An 8,228-nucleotide genomic window follows, 5' to 3' on the forward strand; every position below is an offset into this window, starting at 1 on the left:
GCGCGATTGCCGTCAGTCCGCCTGCTAGTTACAGATAATATCCTGTGTACTGTTAATGTCGTGGCAGGGCAATAATGTTAACGTTAGTCAATAACTCTTTTCAGCAAGCGATAGTCCTTCTGTTTTTGAGTGTGTTGCTGCTGTTTGTGTTAAGCGCCCTGCTCTGGCAAGTTCAATGTGATGTTATCTACATGCACCCAAATGAGCTAGTGGCTAACGTTAGCAGTTACGTTAACTTTTACTCAAACAAAGTTAAGGTTATGGACATAATAGTTACCGAATGAACTATGCAAGTTTTTATTAAACCCTTTACAAACGTCTTTTCATTATAGGTTTAAGTGGAAGGAGTGCAGTGAGCATCCCCAAAATCAAGGTGACTCAAATGTTAATTTAGTCTGTAACTATTTTTCACCATTTCTTTTATTTGGAGCCTAATTCATTAGCATCAATCAAACATCTCTTAAAAATTAAATCTCTTGCTGTCTGTTTTTGTGTGCATGTGCAGACCTACATTGTCACCAGAGAGCAACTTTATCGGTAAGTTACATTCACTTGAAATTCTGTATCATTAATTTGTCATTAAAGAGGTTGATTGCATAATTTGACTGGTTTCATATTGATTGTTTTATCTGTGCAGGTGAAGGACTTCTTGGGGAAATGGCCGGCTCTTCGGATTGAATCACAGGTAAAACAGACTCACTTCTCTTTTCTGCCACTCTTCACACATATTTCACTGCCAAATTTTTAATATGTATCACATTCAAATGGAACAGCAAATGCCACTATTCACTGTGTGTAAGAACTATCACTTTGCATGTGACCATGTTGCTCAACAATGTATTTTAACGGAACATGTTGCATCACAAATGTGTTTTCTGTTGCAAATCGAGTATTAGTCTTTTTATATAATTATTTTTGTTTGTTTTTGTAGCTTTGTGCTGAGTTCCAACGCATTACAAACGTCAACATACGGAACCAGTTCTATGCTGTGCTTGACCAACACACACCTGCACTGCTGGCCTTGTATAGGCAGAAGGCGGCACGAACCGGTAAGATATCAGAGGCGCTGAGTGACATCTTAAAGACTTATGAACTTATGTTTTGTCTCTTATGTTTACTGTGATGGCCAACTTATTCAAACTGAAAATTCACTTTTGAGGTTCTTGCAGATTGTGAATCCATTTAAACGCTTTTTAATTTCAAACTTTACAGGAACCCGTAAAGCGCCTCCATAATTCAGAGAACAACCCACACAAATACGATCCACAAACCGGGTAAGACTGCGTATTGTATACTGTAAATGTTAGTTTAATCTACCACTATATGGATTTGAAATACTAAAACTGAATTTCATTAATGATACCTGCAACTTTTTCCCCCAGAATAAATTCATCACATAACCTGGCTGTGACCACTTATCTCTTCAAAGAATTAAGGACAACTTTTACAGACGTTGACCCTGAATGTGCAAAAGGTAATCTTAAAGATGTTGTAATCATTTTAATGTCCTCTGTTTTACTTAGTTTTATTGGCATTACATTTATTTATGATTTATTTAACAGGTTGCAAGACGTATTTTGAGACTTTGCGGAGGAAGTATTCTTTGGCTCAGCCTGAAAAGGCCAAGAAAAGAAACACTATGAAGAACACTGCAAAGAACCGTCAAAGAAAGAGACGGGTAAGTTAAGAAACTGGTTAAGCAGTTGTTGTTTTTTTCTTCTTCAGAATGTAACTGTCCTCCTCTCTGTGTTTTAGTGGTTAAATTACTGTCATGTTTTGCAGTTGCTGGAGACCATGTCCAGTGTTGTACAAACCTAACACATAAAGGGAACTGTGGAAGACTGCAACAATAGAACTGATGTCTGATGAAGATGCTATTGTTGATGGAAGGCCAGTGTGGATGCTGAGGTCTCCACCAAACAGAACCACAGAGTTATCTGCTCTCTGCCAGGTACTACAAACCAGACTAGAGGCTGACCCACGCTACGTCACACCACCAGTGCATCATGGCAGTTTGAAAAAATTAATATTTACATATATACACTTTAATTTCTATATTTATTTATTGATTTTAAATTGTTTTATATTGTATACTTTGTATATTTGTTCCTTTTTGATGTGCATGTTGCTGATCTCCACGTTTTGTATTTTATTCCTTTACACCTTTGTTAACATTTCTTTTTCCCCATTCATTTTAATGTATGTTTATAATGTTCATGTTATATTTGTTTTTGTTCCTTTAAATTTTCATCCCCTCAAATATTTTTGTTCCCCCATTCCTTTTTAATGCTTGTTTATAATGCTCTTTGTAATGTTTTATTTACCTTAATAAAAATGTCAGACTTTCTCATTGTTCTTTGTGTGTGTTTTTAAAATTATATTTGAATGTATTAAAATTGGGGTAAGGGGGGTTTAGTGTATACTGAGCAATATCTGCATAGCTGGCCTATAACCAATCAAATCACTGTGCGAAAAGGCCTAGGGTGGGTTATGTTCTAAAAGTAACCAATCAAATCACTTTCCTGGGTTTTCAATGTATCCTGTCCTCCAATAGTGGTCTGGGTAATGGGAGTGGTTTTAAAAGAAAAGGACCAATAGGGGGGAAGCCCAAAAGGTGCACAAAGGTGTGAAAATGTTCTCTTGAAAAAACCTTTGATGGATTACTTGCCATGGCAACAAATGGCTGTAGCACGGGAGTATACGTCCACAACATACATCCGATTTGGTATCATTTCGGATGTATACGGATATATACAGACCCATGGAATTTGAGCTATCCGGCCAGTATACTCCCGGATTCTTCCGAATTCCAGCAGTGTATACAGGAGTATACTGGTCCGGATACACCTCTTTTCATGCAGTGTGGGTCAGATGCCTAAAGTGGATCCATTTATCGCTTCTTTCATTATATCACCGGAAGAGGCTTGGAGGCCTAATGCTCGCTGCCCGCGACCTCAGTGCAGAATCACGGACGATCTTCTTAGTCAAGCATACAATACTGCAGCACGCATGGGTCGTATAGGGAATTCACTCTCTCATCTTATGCTGGCGCTATCTCAGTCTCTCCAACCTATTGGGGGTGATCCTTCAGTCCAAATCTTAAGCGATGCGTCATTGCAAGCGTTTGCATTCATGTCAAAAGAATTGGGTAGACTCATGTCAACACTCACTCAGGCACGCCGCCAAGTATGGCTGGCACAGTCTCCATTGTCAGAGCCCTGTAGGAGAACACTCCGGGATCTCCCTGTAGTTCCAGGCCAACTGTTTGGACCAGCGGCACAACAAACTCTGGAAAAGAGCATTGAGACGAATAAGACAAGACAGCAACTGGCAGATTTAAGAGGGACTCCACCATCACAATTTAGACAAGGGTATGGGGGACGGTATCCTACTCGCTCTCAACCTTTAGTTCGCTCAAGTGCTGTTCAGAGGAGCCAGCCAAGGCAGCCAGACCAGCTTGGGCAGTACCCTAGAGCACGAGGACAACAGTTAATTCGGGCTCCAAGGGGCAGGGCGCCAGGTCAGTGCCCCCCCAGAGATAATAAAGCCCAGGCTCGCAGAGCATGAAGTCCTGGGGCCAACCGTCGGATGTTTTTCACACCAGCAGCTCAATTTTTGGAAAGAAAACACCTCAGACCCTTGGATAATAGCAACGCTATCTCAAGGGTACAAGCTGCAATTCCGACGGCGGGCCCCTGCTTTCAATGGGGTCAAGATGACTACTGTCAAAGACCCCAACAGCTCACTGGCATTGGCAAAACAAATAGCCGAACTCCTAGAAAAGGACGCCATAGAACCAGTAAAGTGGTCAGCACGGCTAAATGGGTTTTATTCAATGTACTATATAATTCCGAAAAAAGATGGTGGCGTACGGCCCATTCTCGACCTTCGTGGCCTCAATCAGTCCCTCAAGGTTTTACCATTCCACATGCTACGCACAATGGAGGTCCTTCAGGCAGTCAGACCACTACAGTGGTTCACCACAATAGACCTGAAGGATGCTTATTTTCATGTTCCAATTGCACCACAACACAGACCGTTTCTCCGCTTCGCATTTCAAGGTCAGGTCTATCAGTTCCGGGTCCTACCATTTGGGCTGTCTCTGTCCCCTCGGGTGTTCACCAGGTGCATAGCTGCAGCATTGTCCCCAATACAAGCCAGGGGGGTGCAGGTGCTTCCTTATCTGGACGATTGGCTCCTTTGTGCTCCATCTCAAGAGCAGGCAACAGAACAGACCAATCTGCTGATTTCCCATGTCACTCAGTTGGGTCTCAGGGTAAACTTCAGCAAGAGTCAGTTGGTCTCATGTCAGTCAGTGAAGTTCATAGGCATCACTCTAGACTCAAGATCGATGAAAGCATTCCCATCACCTCAGAGGGTGGACAGCATCTTGCTCTTTCTCCGGCATTTCCAGAAACAGATCAAGCTTCCATTCAGAGTGGTACTCAGATTGATGGGCATGCTAGCAGCAGCAGCTGCGTTGATACCACTGGGCCTTCTTTCACTGCGCCCTTATCAGAGATGGGTAAACAGTCTTCACCTAAACCCCACATGGCTCAGGAGCAGACTGGTCAAAGTTACAGATCGATGCCTCCTTACCTTGAAACCATGGAAAGAGAGGTCATTCCTGACGAAAGGGGTAGCTCTGGGTGTGATTCCCTCTCGCCGAGAGGTAATACAGACCGATGCTTCGCTAGTCGGCTGGGGGGCAGTGTGGCAACACAGGATGGTCAGGGGGTCATGGAAAACCGGGCAAGCCACAAAAGACATAAATGCCCTGGAGCTACAAGCAGTGCAATTACTGCTTGTAGCTCCAAAAGCTCCAAAACGGCCCTATTGAACCGCCATATTCTCATCAGAACGGACAATACATCAGTGGTATATCATATCAACCATCAAGGCAGCACGAGGTCCAGCCAGTCTCTGAGAATAGCACAAGACCTTCTGACATGGGCCTTTCCTCGGTTCACAAGCATTAGGGCAGTGCATATACCGGGAGTGTTGAATGTGGTGGCAGACTTCTTGTCTCGCCACAAACCTTTGCCAGGAGAATGGAGACTCAATCCAGAAGTAGTTCAGATGGTTTGGCGGCAATTTGGCAGAGCACAGGTGGATCTCTTTGCCTCAGAGACCTCGACCCATTGCCCCCTGTGGTTCTCCTGGACAGAGAAGTCCAGCCCGTTGGGTCAGGATGCGTTTGCACATGCCTGGCCAAATCTTCTACTGTATGCCTATCCCCCGATCCCCTTAATTCTGCCAACTCTCCACAGAGTTCTTCAAGGGCACCACAGGATGCTCCTAGTGGCACCGAACTGGCCAGGCAGGCCTTGGTTCCCAATGTTATGCCGGCTTCTCAATGGGGAGCCCTGGAGCCTTCCCAGGAGGCAGGACCTGCTCCTTCAGTTGCAGGGGCAGATTTGGCACCCATGCCCAGATCGTCTACAGCTCTGTGTCTGGCCACTGAGGAGCCAGAGTTACTGTTGAAGTCTTGTGATGTTAAGGTGCAAAACACAATCCTAAATTCTAGAGCACCTTCCACCAGGAATATCTACGCTTGTAGGTGGAAGCTTTTCACGGACTGGTGTACACCAAGAGGGTTGGTCCCAGACCACTACCCGGTGCCAATGGTGTTATGTTTTTTGCAGTCCCTTCTAGACAATAACAGGGCTCCCTCTACCCTAAAGGTATATGTGGCTGCAATTTCTGCTCAGCATGTAAAGATAAATGATCAATCACTAGGGTCACATATTCTAATCACCCGCTTTCTGAAAGGTGCTCAGCGATTGCACCCTGCTCCAACTGTTAGGGTGCCCTCATGGGACCTCAGTCTGGTTTTAAGAACACTTACACAACACCCCTTTGAACCAATGGAGCATTGTGACCTGAAGTGGCTTTCAATAAAGACAGGATTCCTTTTGGCAATAACGTCAGCCAAACGTGTTGGTGAGCTCCACGCATTGTCAACCAATACATCCTGTATGCGTTGGAATGCAGATGGAACAATGGTGACATTGTGGCATAACCCCTCATTTCTACCAAAAAGGCTCTCAACATCATTTAGAAATCAACCAATTGAGTTGGTAGCACTCAATCATTCTGTGTCTGATACACAAGATAGCAATCCAACGGAACAATTATGTCCAGTGCGAGCCCTTCGGGGCTATCTGAGTGCCACAGAGAAATTGCGACAGTCAGACCAACTATTTCTCTGCTACGGCGGGCCAAGAAAAGGGCAGCCTCTGTCTAAGCAGAGGTTGTCACATTGGGTGGTGGAGGCCATTGTCCAGGCGTATAAGGCCAACAACATGACATTGCCAGCCGGCATAAAATGCCATTCGACAAGAAGTATCTCAACGTCTTGGGCAGCATTAAAGGGTGTCCCTCTAATAGACATTTGTGCAGCAGCTAATTGGTCTTCCGCTGATACCTTCTCCAGATACTACAGAGTTAATGTGGTCGCCCCTGGTGCTATGGAAGCGGCAGTCCTGTTGGGACCCTCAACTTCGGCTTAAGGTTAGGAGTAGCCTCCTCGTGACCTTGTTGTTATGAGCCATCCAGTGGGAAGCACTGCCTCTGGCGGTCAGTAAGAACGAAATAGAACGAGAGTTACATATGTAACTACGGTTCTATGAGTTCTGGATGACCGCCAGAGCACCCTGTCACTCGGAGTCTTGCGAGAAGATTCTGTTGAGACAGTTTGCAGGATGTCACAGGGTTAACCCTCTGAGGTCTGAGCTGTTTTCTGGGCCCTGGAGGTGTTCTGACATGCTCTGACATTTGTGGTTATTTCTGTTACTTGTGACATTTTCATGGCTAAAGTCTAATTACACTGTATTCAGCACAAACTCTGCTACAATAATATATCAGCAGCATGTATGTAAAAGTTTGTAGTTTTGAGATAATGACATTTATGCGTGGTTTGTGAAAATACAAAAATAAATTCTCACTGAAATAAGGTCATGAAACCCATACTGATTATTTCTTCACAAGACTTTTGAAAATTGTATCACGTAGCCTAGAATATTTGCTCTAAAACTATGTGAGAATCACCCTGACTGCTCATTCAGAGAAGACAATATATTGATTTAAAAATTTTACGACGTGTTTTGTGTTAGAAAGCAATATGCGAAGGGGCGGATCACCTCATTAATATGAAAGCTTTCCACACCTGAGAAAGACAAAGAACCTCCCTAATGGCCCTATTAGGAGCTTATCAGGGCCCATCATTCTGACCAACCTTGCACAAAGAATGAGGAGATTTAAAAAAGAATGGCTTTTAAAATTGTTTGGATTTATTTACAACACAACATAATCCAAAGATACACAACAAAAAAGCACTTATTGAAGAAAGAGACCTTTGTGCCATTCCTAAAAACATTGTACATACCTTTCATTTTCTAAGGTGTTTGATTTTCACTTTACCATGTTCATGTACTGTGACATGTACTGTGAATGTTTAAGTCAGCAGGACTCAGTGGCATCTGGGCCCTGAAAAAAAAAAAAAAAAGAACATACTAATATCAAGAGAAAGGCCTGCACGATTTTGGGAATACATTTTAGATTTTTCTTGTTAAAATTGCTTTTTAAAATTCACAGAATACACACACACACTCACACAAATGTTTCCAACAACATATAATGAACACCAGGTTTGTTGTGCCTTGTAGGTATAGGCTATGCGCAGTGCTGCATAAAATAATAACAATATAGCAGCCTATATATATTTTCAAAAAGATTTCAGTAACAACTAAGCTAGAGAAAAATATATTGATTATCATGTTACTTCAAATGTTTCCATTCGTTATGATGATATGAAATGAGATAATAGTAAAAACATGAAGCCGTTTGGAGCGTTTTGCTTTTCCAAAATATGATACATTCAAACGCGATCACGATCAAAAATATGATACATTAAAACGCGATCGCGATCAAAAATATGATACATTAAAACGCGATTGCGATCAAATATAAAACATTATGGTTAGGCCTACCATATACATAGCCTATCTACGTTTGAGCAGATATCCACAAACACAGTAACAGTAAACACGGGTCTAAATATTATAATATTCACCATATATCTAGCAACAGTTCAACTGCAATGTGAAATTTATGCAACAATAGCAAACTAATATGTAAGAATTACTTACCTTATCTTTCTTGTCTTCAAATATCGTTCTTCTTCTTCTGATGTAAATCCAATGTAAGCTCAGGCACGTCTTTCAAAC

General features: G+C 42.6%; 2 long non-coding RNA genes across 2 annotated transcripts; both read left to right on the top strand.

Annotated features, from left to right (window-relative positions):
• Nucleotides 1-456: 456 nt before the first annotated feature.
• Nucleotides 457-1,089, top strand: LOC308702707. Its single transcript, XR_014031640.1, has 3 exons — nt 457-537; nt 638-685; nt 932-1,089. It is a non-coding gene; the product is annotated as an uncharacterized lncRNA (long non-coding RNA).
• Nucleotides 1,090-1,226: 137 nt separating this feature from the next.
• Nucleotides 1,227-1,662, top strand: LOC308702710. Its single transcript, XR_014031641.1, has 3 exons — nt 1,227-1,274; nt 1,383-1,474; nt 1,563-1,662. It is a non-coding gene; the product is annotated as an uncharacterized lncRNA (long non-coding RNA).
• The last annotated feature ends 6,566 nt before the right edge of the window (nt 1,663-8,228 follow it).

The sequence above is a fragment of the Scardinius erythrophthalmus genome (assembly GCF_964197995.2).
Source record: "Scardinius erythrophthalmus genome assembly, chromosome: 15".
NCBI lineage: Eukaryota > Metazoa > Chordata > Actinopteri > Cypriniformes > Leuciscidae > Scardinius > Scardinius erythrophthalmus.